Source organism: Syngnathus leptorhynchus, chromosome 8, assembly GCF_054491065.1.
Source record: "Syngnathus leptorhynchus isolate UIUO chromosome 8, UIUO_Slep, whole genome shotgun sequence".
Classification (NCBI taxonomy): domain Eukaryota; kingdom Metazoa; phylum Chordata; class Actinopteri; order Syngnathiformes; family Syngnathidae; genus Syngnathus; species Syngnathus leptorhynchus.
In genome coordinates, this window is record NC_141202.1 from 12,517,244 (window position 1) to 12,527,500 (window position 10,257).

General features: G+C 52.2%; 6 non-coding genes and 27 pseudogenes across 6 annotated transcripts; all 33 read left to right on the top strand.

Moving 5' to 3' along the window:
• Positions 1–554: 554 nt before the first annotated feature.
• LOC147053295 (5S ribosomal RNA) lies at positions 555–674 on the top strand (annotated as a pseudogene).
• A 127-nt stretch (positions 675–801) lies between these two features.
• On the top strand, positions 802–921 carry LOC147053296 (5S ribosomal RNA). The gene has a single exon (XR_015067065.1). It is a non-coding gene; the product is annotated as a 5S ribosomal RNA (ribosomal RNA).
• A 117-nt stretch (positions 922–1,038) lies between these two features.
• On the top strand, positions 1,039–1,158 carry LOC147053297 (5S ribosomal RNA). Its single transcript, XR_015067145.1, has one exon. It is a non-coding gene; the product is annotated as a 5S ribosomal RNA (ribosomal RNA).
• A 117-nt stretch (positions 1,159–1,275) lies between these two features.
• LOC147053298 (5S ribosomal RNA) lies at positions 1,276–1,395 on the top strand (annotated as a pseudogene).
• A 351-nt stretch (positions 1,396–1,746) lies between these two features.
• LOC147053299 (5S ribosomal RNA) lies at positions 1,747–1,866 on the top strand. The gene has a single exon (XR_015067147.1). It is a non-coding gene; the product is annotated as a 5S ribosomal RNA (ribosomal RNA).
• Positions 1,867–1,982: 116 nt separating this feature from the next.
• LOC147053300 (5S ribosomal RNA) lies at positions 1,983–2,102 on the top strand (annotated as a pseudogene).
• A 350-nt stretch (positions 2,103–2,452) lies between these two features.
• LOC147053301 (5S ribosomal RNA) lies at positions 2,453–2,572 on the top strand (annotated as a pseudogene).
• Positions 2,573–2,688: 116 nt separating this feature from the next.
• On the top strand, positions 2,689–2,808 carry LOC147053302 (5S ribosomal RNA; annotated as a pseudogene).
• Positions 2,809–2,928: 120 nt separating this feature from the next.
• LOC147053303 (5S ribosomal RNA) lies at positions 2,929–3,048 on the top strand. Its single transcript, XR_015067198.1, has one exon. It is a non-coding gene; the product is annotated as a 5S ribosomal RNA (ribosomal RNA).
• Positions 3,049–3,164: 116 nt separating this feature from the next.
• Positions 3,165–3,284, top strand: LOC147053304 (5S ribosomal RNA; annotated as a pseudogene).
• A 116-nt stretch (positions 3,285–3,400) lies between these two features.
• On the top strand, positions 3,401–3,520 carry LOC147053305 (5S ribosomal RNA). The gene has a single exon (XR_015067148.1). It is a non-coding gene; the product is annotated as a 5S ribosomal RNA (ribosomal RNA).
• A 116-nt stretch (positions 3,521–3,636) lies between these two features.
• Positions 3,637–3,756, top strand: LOC147053306 (5S ribosomal RNA; annotated as a pseudogene).
• Positions 3,757–3,880: 124 nt separating this feature from the next.
• LOC147053307 (5S ribosomal RNA) lies at positions 3,881–4,000 on the top strand (annotated as a pseudogene).
• Positions 4,001–4,116: 116 nt separating this feature from the next.
• Positions 4,117–4,236, top strand: LOC147053308 (5S ribosomal RNA; annotated as a pseudogene).
• Positions 4,237–4,579: 343 nt separating this feature from the next.
• On the top strand, positions 4,580–4,699 carry LOC147053309 (5S ribosomal RNA; annotated as a pseudogene).
• A 126-nt stretch (positions 4,700–4,825) lies between these two features.
• On the top strand, positions 4,826–4,945 carry LOC147053310 (5S ribosomal RNA; annotated as a pseudogene).
• Positions 4,946–5,061: 116 nt separating this feature from the next.
• Positions 5,062–5,181, top strand: LOC147053311 (5S ribosomal RNA; annotated as a pseudogene).
• Positions 5,182–5,297: 116 nt separating this feature from the next.
• On the top strand, positions 5,298–5,417 carry LOC147053312 (5S ribosomal RNA; annotated as a pseudogene).
• A 343-nt stretch (positions 5,418–5,760) lies between these two features.
• Positions 5,761–5,880, top strand: LOC147053313 (5S ribosomal RNA; annotated as a pseudogene).
• A 349-nt stretch (positions 5,881–6,229) lies between these two features.
• LOC147053314 (5S ribosomal RNA) lies at positions 6,230–6,349 on the top strand (annotated as a pseudogene).
• A 116-nt stretch (positions 6,350–6,465) lies between these two features.
• LOC147053315 (5S ribosomal RNA) lies at positions 6,466–6,585 on the top strand (annotated as a pseudogene).
• A 116-nt stretch (positions 6,586–6,701) lies between these two features.
• LOC147053316 (5S ribosomal RNA) lies at positions 6,702–6,821 on the top strand (annotated as a pseudogene).
• Positions 6,822–7,134: 313 nt separating this feature from the next.
• On the top strand, positions 7,135–7,254 carry LOC147053317 (5S ribosomal RNA; annotated as a pseudogene).
• A 116-nt stretch (positions 7,255–7,370) lies between these two features.
• Positions 7,371–7,490, top strand: LOC147053318 (5S ribosomal RNA; annotated as a pseudogene).
• A 116-nt stretch (positions 7,491–7,606) lies between these two features.
• Positions 7,607–7,726, top strand: LOC147053319 (5S ribosomal RNA; annotated as a pseudogene).
• A 126-nt stretch (positions 7,727–7,852) lies between these two features.
• On the top strand, positions 7,853–7,972 carry LOC147053320 (5S ribosomal RNA). The gene has a single exon (XR_015067068.1). It is a non-coding gene; the product is annotated as a 5S ribosomal RNA (ribosomal RNA).
• Positions 7,973–8,314: 342 nt separating this feature from the next.
• On the top strand, positions 8,315–8,434 carry LOC147053321 (5S ribosomal RNA; annotated as a pseudogene).
• Positions 8,435–8,550: 116 nt separating this feature from the next.
• Positions 8,551–8,670, top strand: LOC147053322 (5S ribosomal RNA; annotated as a pseudogene).
• A 116-nt stretch (positions 8,671–8,786) lies between these two features.
• Positions 8,787–8,906, top strand: LOC147053323 (5S ribosomal RNA; annotated as a pseudogene).
• A 343-nt stretch (positions 8,907–9,249) lies between these two features.
• LOC147053324 (5S ribosomal RNA) lies at positions 9,250–9,369 on the top strand (annotated as a pseudogene).
• Positions 9,370–9,718: 349 nt separating this feature from the next.
• Positions 9,719–9,838, top strand: LOC147053325 (5S ribosomal RNA; annotated as a pseudogene).
• A 116-nt stretch (positions 9,839–9,954) lies between these two features.
• On the top strand, positions 9,955–10,074 carry LOC147053326 (5S ribosomal RNA; annotated as a pseudogene).
• Positions 10,075–10,190: 116 nt separating this feature from the next.
• LOC147053327 (5S ribosomal RNA) overlaps positions 10,191–10,257 on the top strand; it is a 120-nt pseudogene continuing 53 nt past the window's right edge.

Here is a 10,257-nt window from a genome sequence, read left to right on the forward strand (position 1 = left end):
GTTGATTGTGAAAGGAAAGCCATCAAGTACCGCCGTTGCTTGGCACGGTTTCAGGGGCGATTGTGTCTATAAAATGCAAAACGTTGGTGAGTTTGACGGCTTACGGCCATACTACCCTGAGAACGCCCGATCTCGGAAGCTAAAGCAGGGTCGGGCCTGGTTAGTACTTGAATGGGAGACCGCCTGGGACTACCAGGTGCGGAAAGCCTATTTTTACCCCCCCCCCACGTCGATTGTGAAAGGAAAGCCATCAAGTACCGCCATTGCTTGGCACGGTTTCAGGGGCGATTGTGTCTATAAAATGCAAAACTTTGGTGAGTTTGACGGCTTACGGCCATACTACCCTGAGAACGCCCAATCTCGGAAGCTGAAGCAGGGTCCGGCCTGTTTAGTCCTTGAATGGGAGACCGCCTGGGACTACCAGGTGCGGAAAGCCTATTTTTACCCCCCCCCCACGTCGATTGTGAAAGGAAAGCCATCAAGTACCGCCATTGCTTGGCACGGTTTCAGGGGCGATTGTGTCTATAAAATGCAAAACTTTGGTGAGCTTGACGGCTTACGGCCATACTACCCTGAGAACGCCCGATCTCGTCCGATCTCGGTAGCTAAAGCAGGGCCGGGCCTGGTTAGTACTTGAATGGGAGACCGCCTGGGAATACCAGGTGCTGAAAGCCATTTTTTACACACCCCCCCCCCCCCCCATGTCGATTGTGAAAGGAAAGCCATCAAGTACCGCCGTTGCTTGGCACGGTTTCAGGGGCGATTGTGTCTATAAAATGCAAAACTTTGGTGAGCTTGACGGCTTACGGCCATACTACCCTGAGAACGCCCGATCTCGTCCGATCTCGGAAGCTTAAGCAGGGTCGGGCCTGGTTAGTACTTGAATGGGAGACCGCCTGGGAATACCAGGTGCTGAAAGCCTTTTTTTTACCCCCCCCACGTCGATTGTGAAAGGAAAGCCATCAAGTACCGCCGTTGCTTGGCACGGTTTCAGGGGCGATTGTGTCTATAAAATGCAAAACTTTGGTGGGTTTGACGGCTTACGGCCATACTACCCTGAGAACGCCCGATCTCGTCCGATCTCGGAAGCTAAAGCAGGGTCGGGCCTGGTTAGTACTTGAATGGGAGACCGCCTGGGAATACCAGGTGCTGAAAGCCTTTTTTTACCCCCCCCCACGTTGATTGTGAAAGGAAAGCCATCAAGTACCGCCGTTGCTTGGCACGGTTTCAGGGGCGATTGTGTCTATAAAATGCAAAACTTTGGTGAGTTTGACGGCTTACGGCCATACTACCCTGAGAACGCCCGATCTCGTTCGATCTCGGAAGCTTAAGCAAGGTCGGGCCTGGTCAGTACTTGGATGGGAGACCGCCTGGGAATACCAGGTGCTGAAAGTCTATTTTTACCACCCCACGTCGATTGTGAAAGGAAAGCCATCAAGTACCACCGTTGCTTGGCACGGTTTCAGAGGCGATTGTGTCTATAAAATGCAAAACTTTGGTGAGTTTGACGGCTTACGGCCATACTGCCCTGAGAACGCCCGATATCGTCTGATCTCGGAAGCTAAAGCAGTGTCGGGCCTGGTTACTACTTGAATGGGAGAATGCCTGGGAATACCAGTTGCTGAAAGCCTTTTTTTACCCCCCCCACGTCGATTGTGAAAGGAAAGCCATCAAGTACCGCCGTTGCTTGGCACGGTTTCAGGGGCGATTGTGTCTATAAAATGCAAAACTTTGGTGAACCTGACGGCTTACGGCCATACTACCCTGAGAACGCCCGATCTCGTCCGATCTCGGAAGCTAAAGCAGGGTCGGGCCTGGTTAGTACTTGAATGGGAGACCGCCTGGGAATACCAGGTGCTGAAAGCCTTTTTTTTACCCCCCCACGTCGATTGTGAAAGGAAAGCCATCAAGTACCGCCGTTGCTTGGCACGGTTTCAGGGGCGATTGTGTCTATAAAATGCAAAACTTTGGTGGGTTTGACGGCTTACGGCCATACTACCCTGAGAACGCCCGATCTCGTCCGATCTCGGAAGCTAAAGCAGGGTCGGGCCTGGTTAGTACTTGAATGGGAGACCGCCTGGGAATACCAGGTGCTGAAAGGCTTTTTTTACCACCCCACGTCGATTGTGAAAGGAAAGCCATCAAGTATCGCCGTTGCTTGGCACGGTTTCAGGGGTGATTGTGTCTATAAAATGCAAAACTTTGGTGAGTTTGACGGCTTACGGCCAAACTACCCTGAGAACGTCCGATCTCGGTAGCTAAAGCAGGGCCGGGCCTGGTTAGTACTTGAATGGGAGACCGCCTGGGAATACCAGGTGCTGAAAGCCATTTTTTACACACACACACCCCCCCATGTCGATTGTGAAAGGAAAGCCATCAAGTACCGCCGTTGCTTGGCACGGTTTCAGGGGCGATTGTGTCTATAAAATGCAAAACTTTGGTGAGCCTGACGGCTTACGGCCATACTACCCTGAGAACGCCCGATCTCGTCCGGTCTCGGAAGCTTAAGCGGGGTCGGGCCTGGTTAGTACTTGAATGGGAGACCGCCTGGGAATACCAGGTGCTGAAAGCCTTTTTTTTACCCCCCCACGTCGATTGTGAAAGGAAAGCCATCAAGTACCGCCGTTGCTTGGCACGGTTTCAGGGGCGATTGTGTCTATAAAATGCAAAACTTTGGTGGGTTTGACGGCTTACGGCCATACTGCCCTGAAAACGCCCGATCTCGTCCGATCTCAGAAGCTAAAGCAGGGTCGGGCCTGGTTAGTACTTGAATGGGAGACCGCCTGGGAATACCAGGTGCTGAAAGCATAGTTTTACCCCCCCCCCCCACGTCGATTGTGAAAGGAAAGCCATCAAGTACCGCCGTTGCTTGGCACGGTTTCAGGGGCGATTGTGTTTATAAAATGCAAAACTTTGGTGAGCTTGACGGCTTACGGCCATACTACCCTGAGAACGCCCGATCTCGTCCGATCTCGGAAGCTTAAGCAGGGTCGGGCCTGGTTAGTACTTGAATGGGTGACCGCCTGGGAATACCAGGTGCTGAAAGCCTTTTTTTTAACCCCCCACGTCGATTGTGAAAGGAAAGCCATCAAGTACCGCCGTTGCTTCGCACGGTTTCAGGGGCGATTGTGTCTATAAAATGCAAAACTTTGGTTGGTTTGACGGCTTACGGCCATACTACCTTGAGAACGCCCGATCTCGTCCGATCTCGGAAGCTAAAGCAGGGTCGGGCCAAGTTAGTACTTGAATGGGAGACCGCCTGGGAATACCAGGTGCTGAAAGCCTTTTTTTTACCCCCCCACGTCGATTGTGAAAGGAAAGCCATCAAGTACCGCCGTTGCTTGGCACGGTTTCAGGGGCGATTGTGTCTATAAAATGCAAAACTTTGGTGGGTTTGTCGGCTTACGGCCATACTACCCTGAGAACGCCCGATCTCGTCCGATCTCGGAAGCTAAAGCAGGGTCGGGCCTGGTTAGTACTTGAATGGGAGACCGCCTGGGAATACCAGGTGCTGAAAGCCTATTTTTACCCCGCCCACGTCGATTGTGAAAGGAAAGCCATCAAGTACCGCCGTTGCTTGGCACGGTTTCAGGGGTGATTGTGTCTATAAAATGCAAAACTTTGGTGAGTTTGACGGCTTACGGCCAAACTACACTGAGAACGCCCGATCTCGTCAGATCTCGGTAGCTAAAGCAGGGCCGGGCCTGGTTAGTACTTGAATGGGAGACCGCCTGGGAATACCAGGTGCTGAAAGCCATTTTTTACACACACACCCCCCCCACGTCGATTGTGAAAGGAAAGCCATCAAGTACCGCCGTTGCTTGGCACGGTTTCAGGGGCGATTGTGTCTATAAAATGCAAAACTTTGGTGAGCTTGACGGCTTACGGCCATACTACCCTGAGAACGCCCGATCTCGTCCGATCTCGGAAGCTTAAGCAGGGTCAGGCCTGGTCAGTACTCGAATGGGAGACCGCCTGGGTATACCAGGTGCTGAAAGCCTTTTTTTTACCCCCCCACGTCGATTGTGAAAGGAAAGCCATCAAGTACCGCCGTTGCTTGGCACGGTTTCAGGGGCGATTGTGTCTATAAAATGCAAAACTTTGGTAGGTTTGACGGCTTACGGCCATACTACCCTGAGAACGCCCGATCTCGTCTGATCTCGGAAGTTAAAGCAGTGTCGGGCCTGGTTAGTACTTGGATGGGAGACCGCCTGGGAATACCAGGTGCTGAAAGCCTTTTTTTTACCCCCCCACGTCGATTGTGAAAGGAAAGCCATCAAGTACCGCCGTTGCTTGGCACGGTTTCAGGGGCGATTGTGTCTATAAAATGCAAAACTTTGGTGAGTTTGACGGCTTACGGCCATACTACCCTGAGAACGCCCAATCTCGGAAGCTGAAGCAGGGTCGGGCCTGTTTAGTCCTTGAATGGGAGACCGCCTGGGACTACCAGGTGCGGAAAGCCTATTTTTACCCCCCCCCACGTCGATTGTGAAAGGAAAGCCATCAAGTACCGCCATTGCTTGGCACGGTTTCAGGGGCGATTGTGTCTATAAAATGCAAAACTTTGGTGAGCTTGACGGCTTACGGCCATACTACCCTGAGAACGCCCGATCTCGTCCGATCTCGGTAGCTAAAGCAGGGCCGGGCCTGGTTAGTACTTGAATGGGAGACCGCCTGGGAATACCAGGTGCTGAAAGCCATTTTTTACACACACACCCCCCCCCCATGTCGATTGTGAAAGGAAAGCCATCAAGTACCGCCGTTGCTTGGCACGGTTTCAGGGGCGATTGTGTCTATAAAATGCAAAACTTTGGTGAGCTTGACGGCTTACGGCCATACTACCCTGAGAACGCCCGATCTCGTCCGATCTCGGAAGCTGAAGCAGTGTCGGGCCTGGTTAGTACTTGAATGGGAGACCGCCTGGGAATACCAGGTGCTGAAAGCCTATTTTTACCCCCCCCACGTCGATTGTGAAAGGAAAGCCATCAAGTACCGCCGTTGCTTGGCACGGTTTCAGGGGCGATTGTGTCTATAAAATGCAAAACTTTGGTGAGCTTGACGGCTTACGGCCATACTACCCTGAGAACGCCCGATCTCGTCCGATCTCGGAAGCTTAAGCGGGGTCGGGCCTGGTTAGTACTTGAATGGGAGACCGCCTGGGAATACCAGGTGCTGAAAGCCTTTTTTTTACCCCCCCACGTCGATTGTGAAAGGAAAGCCATCAAGTACCGCCGTTGCTTGGCACGGTTTCAGGGGCGATTGTGTCTATAAAATGCAAAACTTTGGTGGGTTTGACGGCTTACGGCCATACTACCCTGAGAACGCCCGATCTCGTCCGATCTCAGAAGCTAAAGCAGGGTCGGGCCTGGTTAGTACTTGAATGGGAGACCGCCTGGGAATACCAGGTGCTGAAAGCATATTTTTACCCCCCCCACGTCGATTGTGAAAGGAAAGCCATCAAGTACCGCCGTTGCTTGGCACGGTTTCAGGGGCGATTGTGTCTATAAAATGCTAAACGTTGGTGGGTTTGTCGGCTTACGGCCATACTACCCTGAGAACGCCCGATCTCGGAAGCTGAAGCAGGGTCGGGCCTGTTTAGTCCTTGAATGGGAGACCGCCTGGGACTACCAGGTGCGGAAAGCCTATTTTTACCCCCCCCCACGTCGATTGTGAAAGGAAAGCCATCAAGTACCGCCATTGCTTGGCACGGTTTCAGGGGCGATTGTGTCTATAAAATGCTAAACTTTGGTGAGTTTGACGGCTTACGGCCATACTACCCTGAGAACGCCCGATCTCGTCCGATCTCGGAAACTAAAGCAGGGTCGGGCCTGGTTAGTACTTGAATGGGAGACCGCCTGGTAATACCAGGTGCGGAAAGCCTATTTTTACCACCCCACGTCGATTGTGAAAGGAAAGCCATCAAGTAACGCCGTTGCTTGGCACGGTTTCAGGGGCGATTGTGTCTATAAAATGCAAAACTTTGGTGAGTTTGACGGCTTACGGCCATACTGCCCTGAAAACGCCCGATATCGTCCGATCTTGGAAGCTAAAGCAGGGTCGGGCCTGGTTAGTTCTTGAATGGGAGACATTCTGGGAATACCAGTTGCTGAAAGCCTTTTTTTACCCCCCCCACGTCGATTGTGAAAGGAAAGCCATCAAGTACCGCCGTTGCTTGGCGGTTTCAGGGGCGATTGTGTCTATAAAATGCAAAACTTTGGTGAGCTTGACGGCTTCTGGCCATACTACCCTGAGAACGCCCGATCTTGTCCGATTTCGGAAGCTTAAGCAAGGTCGGGCCTGGTTAGTACTTGAATGGGAGACCGCCTGGGAATACCAGGTGCTGAAAGCCTTTTTTTTACCCCCCCACGTCGATTGTGAAAGGAAAGCCATCAAGTACCGCCGTTGCTTGGCACGGTTTCAGGGGCGATTGTGTCTATAAAATGCAAAACTTTGGAGGGTTTGACGGCTTACGGCCATACGACCTTGAGAACGCCCGATCTCGTCCGATCTCGGAAGTTAAAGCACGGTCGGGCCTGGTTAGTACTTGGATGGGAGACCGCCTGCGAATACCAGGTGCTGAAAGCCTTTTTTTACCCCCCCCACGTCGATTGTGAAAGGAAAGCCATCAAGTACCGCCGTTGCTTGGCACGGTTTCAGGGGCGATTGTGTCTATAAAATGCAAAGCTTTGGAGAGTTTGACGGCTTACGGCCATACTACCCTGAAAACGCCCAATCTCGTCCGATCTCGGTAGCTAAAGCAGGGTCGGGCCTGGTTAGTACTTGAATGGGAGACCGCCTGGGAATACCAGGTGCTGAAAGCCTATTTTTACCACCCCACGTCGATTGTGAAAGGAAAGCGATTGTGGCGATTGTGTCTATAAAATGCACAACTTTGATGAGTTTGACGGCTTACGGCCATACTACCCTGAGAACGCCCGATCTCGGAAGCTGAAGCAGGGTCAAACCTGGCTAGTACTTGGATGGGAGACCGCCTGGGAATACCAGGTGCTGAAAGCCTTTTTTAACCCCCCCCCACGTCGATTGTGAAAGGAAAGCCATCAAGTACCGCCGTTGCTTGTCACGGTTTCAGGGGCGATTGTGTCTATAAAATGCAAAACTTTGGTGAGCTTGACGGCTTACGGCCATACTACCCTGAGAACGCCCGATCTCGTCCGATCTCGGAAGCTTAAGCAGGGTCGCGCCTGGTTAGTACTTGAATGGGAGACCGCCTGGGAATACCAGGTGCTGAAAGCCTTTTTTTTACCCCCCCACGTCGATTGTGAAAGGAAAGCCATCAAGTACCGCCGTTGCTTGGCACGGTTTCAGGGGCGATTGTGTCTATAAAATGCAAAACTTTGGTGCGTTTGACGGCTTACGGCCATACTACCCTGAGAACGCCCGATCTCGTCCGATCTCGGAAGCTGAAGCAGTGTCGGGCCTGGTTAGTACTTGAATGGGAGACCGCCTGGGAATACCAGGTGCTGAAAGCCTATTTTTACCCCCCCCACGTCGATTGTGAAAGGAAAGCCATCAAGTACCGCCGTTGCTTTGCACGGTTTCAGGGGTGATTGTGTCTATAAAATGCAAAACTTTGGTGAGTTTGACGGCTTACGGCCAAACTACCCTGAGAACGCCCGATCTCGTCCGATCTCGGTAGCTAAAGCAGGGCCGGGCCTGGTTAGTACTTGAATGGTAGACCGCCTGGGAATACCAGGTGCTGAAAGCCATTTTTTACACACACACCCCCCCCCCACGTCGATTGTGAAAGGAAAGCCATCAAGTACCGCCGTTGCTTGGCACGGTTTCAGGGGCGATTGTGTCTATAAAATGCAAAACTTTGGTGAGCTTGACGGCTTACGGCCATACTACCCTGAGAACGCCCGATCTCGTCCGATCTCGGAAGCTTAAGCAGGGTCGGGCCTGGTTAGTACTTGAATGGGAGACCGCCTGGGAATACCAGGTGCTGAAAGCCTTTTTTTTACCCCCCCACGTCGATTGTGAAAGGAAAGCCATCAAGTACCGCCGTTGCTTGGCACGGTTTCAGGGGCGATTGTGTCTATAAAATGCAAAACTTTGGTGGGTTTGACGGCTTACGGCCATACTACCCTGAGAACGCCCGATCTCGGAAGCTGAAGCAGGGTCGGGCCTGTTTAGTCCTTGAATGGGAGACCGCCTGGGACTACCAGGTGCTAAAAGCCTATTTTTACCCCCCCCACGTCGATTGTGAAAGGAAAGCCATCAAGTACCGCCATTGCTTGGCACGGTTTCAGGGGCGATTGTGTCTATAAAATGCAAAACTTTGGTGAATCTGACGCCTTACGGCCATACTACCCTGAGAACGCCCGATCTCGTCCGATCTCGGAAGCTAAAGCAGGGTCGGGCCTGGTTAGTACTTGAATGGGAGACCGCCTGGGAATACCAGGTGCTGAAAGCCTTTTTTTTACCCCCCCACGTCGATTGTGAAAGGAAAGCCATCAAGTACCGCCGTTGCTTGGCACGGTTTCAGGGGCGATTGTGTCTATAAAATGCAAAACTTTGGTGCGTTTGACGGCTTACGGCCATACTACCCTGAGAACGCCCGATCTCGTCCGATCTCGGAAGCTGAAGCAGTGTCGGGCCTGGTTAGTACTTGAATGGGAGACCGCCTGGGAATACCAGGTGCTGAAAGCCTTTTTTTTACCCCCCCACGTCGATTGTGAAAGGAAAGCCATCAAGTACCGCCGTTGCTTGGCACGGTTTCAGGGGCGATTGTGTCTATAAAATGCAAAACTTTGGTGGGTTTGACGGCTTACGGCCATACTACCCTGAGAACGCCCGATCTCGTCCGATCTCAGAAGCTAAAGCAGGGTCGGGCCTGGTTAGTACTTGAATGGGAGACCGCCTGGGAATACCAGGTGCTGAAAGCATATTTTTACCCCCCCCACGTCGATTGTGAAAGGAAAGCCATCAAGTACCGCCGTTGCTTGGCACGGTTTCAGGGGCGATTGTGTCTATAAAATGCTAAACGTTGGTGGGTTTGTCGGCTTACGGCCATACTACCCTGAGAACGCCCGATCTCGGAAGCTGAAGCAGGGTCGGGCCTGTTTAGTCCTTGAATGGGAGACCGCCTGGGACTACCAGGTGCGGAAAGCCTATTTTTACCCCCCCCCACGTCGATTGTGAAAGGAAAGCCATCAAGTACCGCCATTGCTTGGCACGGTTTCAGGGGCGATTGTGTCTATAAAATGCTAAACTTTGGTGAGTTTGACGGCTTACGGCCATACTACCCTGAGAACGCCCGATCTCGTCCGATCTCGGAAACTAAAGCAGGGTCGGGCCTGGTTAGTACTTGAATGGGAGACCGCCTGGTAATACCAGGTGCGGAAAGCCTATTTTTACCACCCCACGTCGATTGTGAAAGGAAAGCCATCAAGTAACGCCGTTGCTTGGCACGGTTTCAGGGGCGATTGTGTCTATAAAATGCAAAACTTTGGTGAGTTTGACGGCTTACGGCCATACTGCCCTGAAAACGCCCGATATCGTCCGATCTTGGAAGCTAAAGCAGGGTCGGGCCTGGTTAGTTCTTGAATGGGAGACATTCTGGGAATACCAGTTGCTGAAAGCCTTTTTTTACCCCCCCCACGTCGATTGTGAAAGGAAAGCCATCAAGTACCGCCGTTGCTTGGCGGTTTCAGGGGCGATTGTGTCTATAAAATGCAAAACTTTGGTGAGCTTGACGGCTTCTGGCCATACTACCCTGAGAACGCCCGATCTTGTCCGATTTCGGAAGCTTAAGCAAGGTCGGGCCTGGTTAGTACTTGAATGGGAGACCGCCTGGGAATACCAGGTGCTGAAAGCCTTTTTTTTACCCCCCCACGTCGATTGTGAAAGGAAAGCCATCAAGTACCGCCGTTGCTTGGCACGGTTTCAGGGGCGATTGTGTCTATAAAATGCAAAACTTTGGAGGGTTTGACGGCTTACGGCCATACGACCTTGAGAACGCCCGATCTCGTCCGATCTCGGAAGTTAAAGCACGGTCGGGCCTGGTTAGTACTTGGATGGGAGACCGCCTGCGAATACCAGGTGCTGAAAGCCTTTTTTTACCCCCCCCACGTCGATTGTGAAAGGAAAGCCATCAAGTACCGCCGTTGCTTAGCACGGTTTCAGGGGCGATTGTGTCTATAAAATGCAAAGCTTTGGAGAGTTTGACGGCTTACGGCCATACTACCCTGAAAACGCCCAATCTCGTCCGATCTCGGTAGCTAAAGCAGGGTCGGG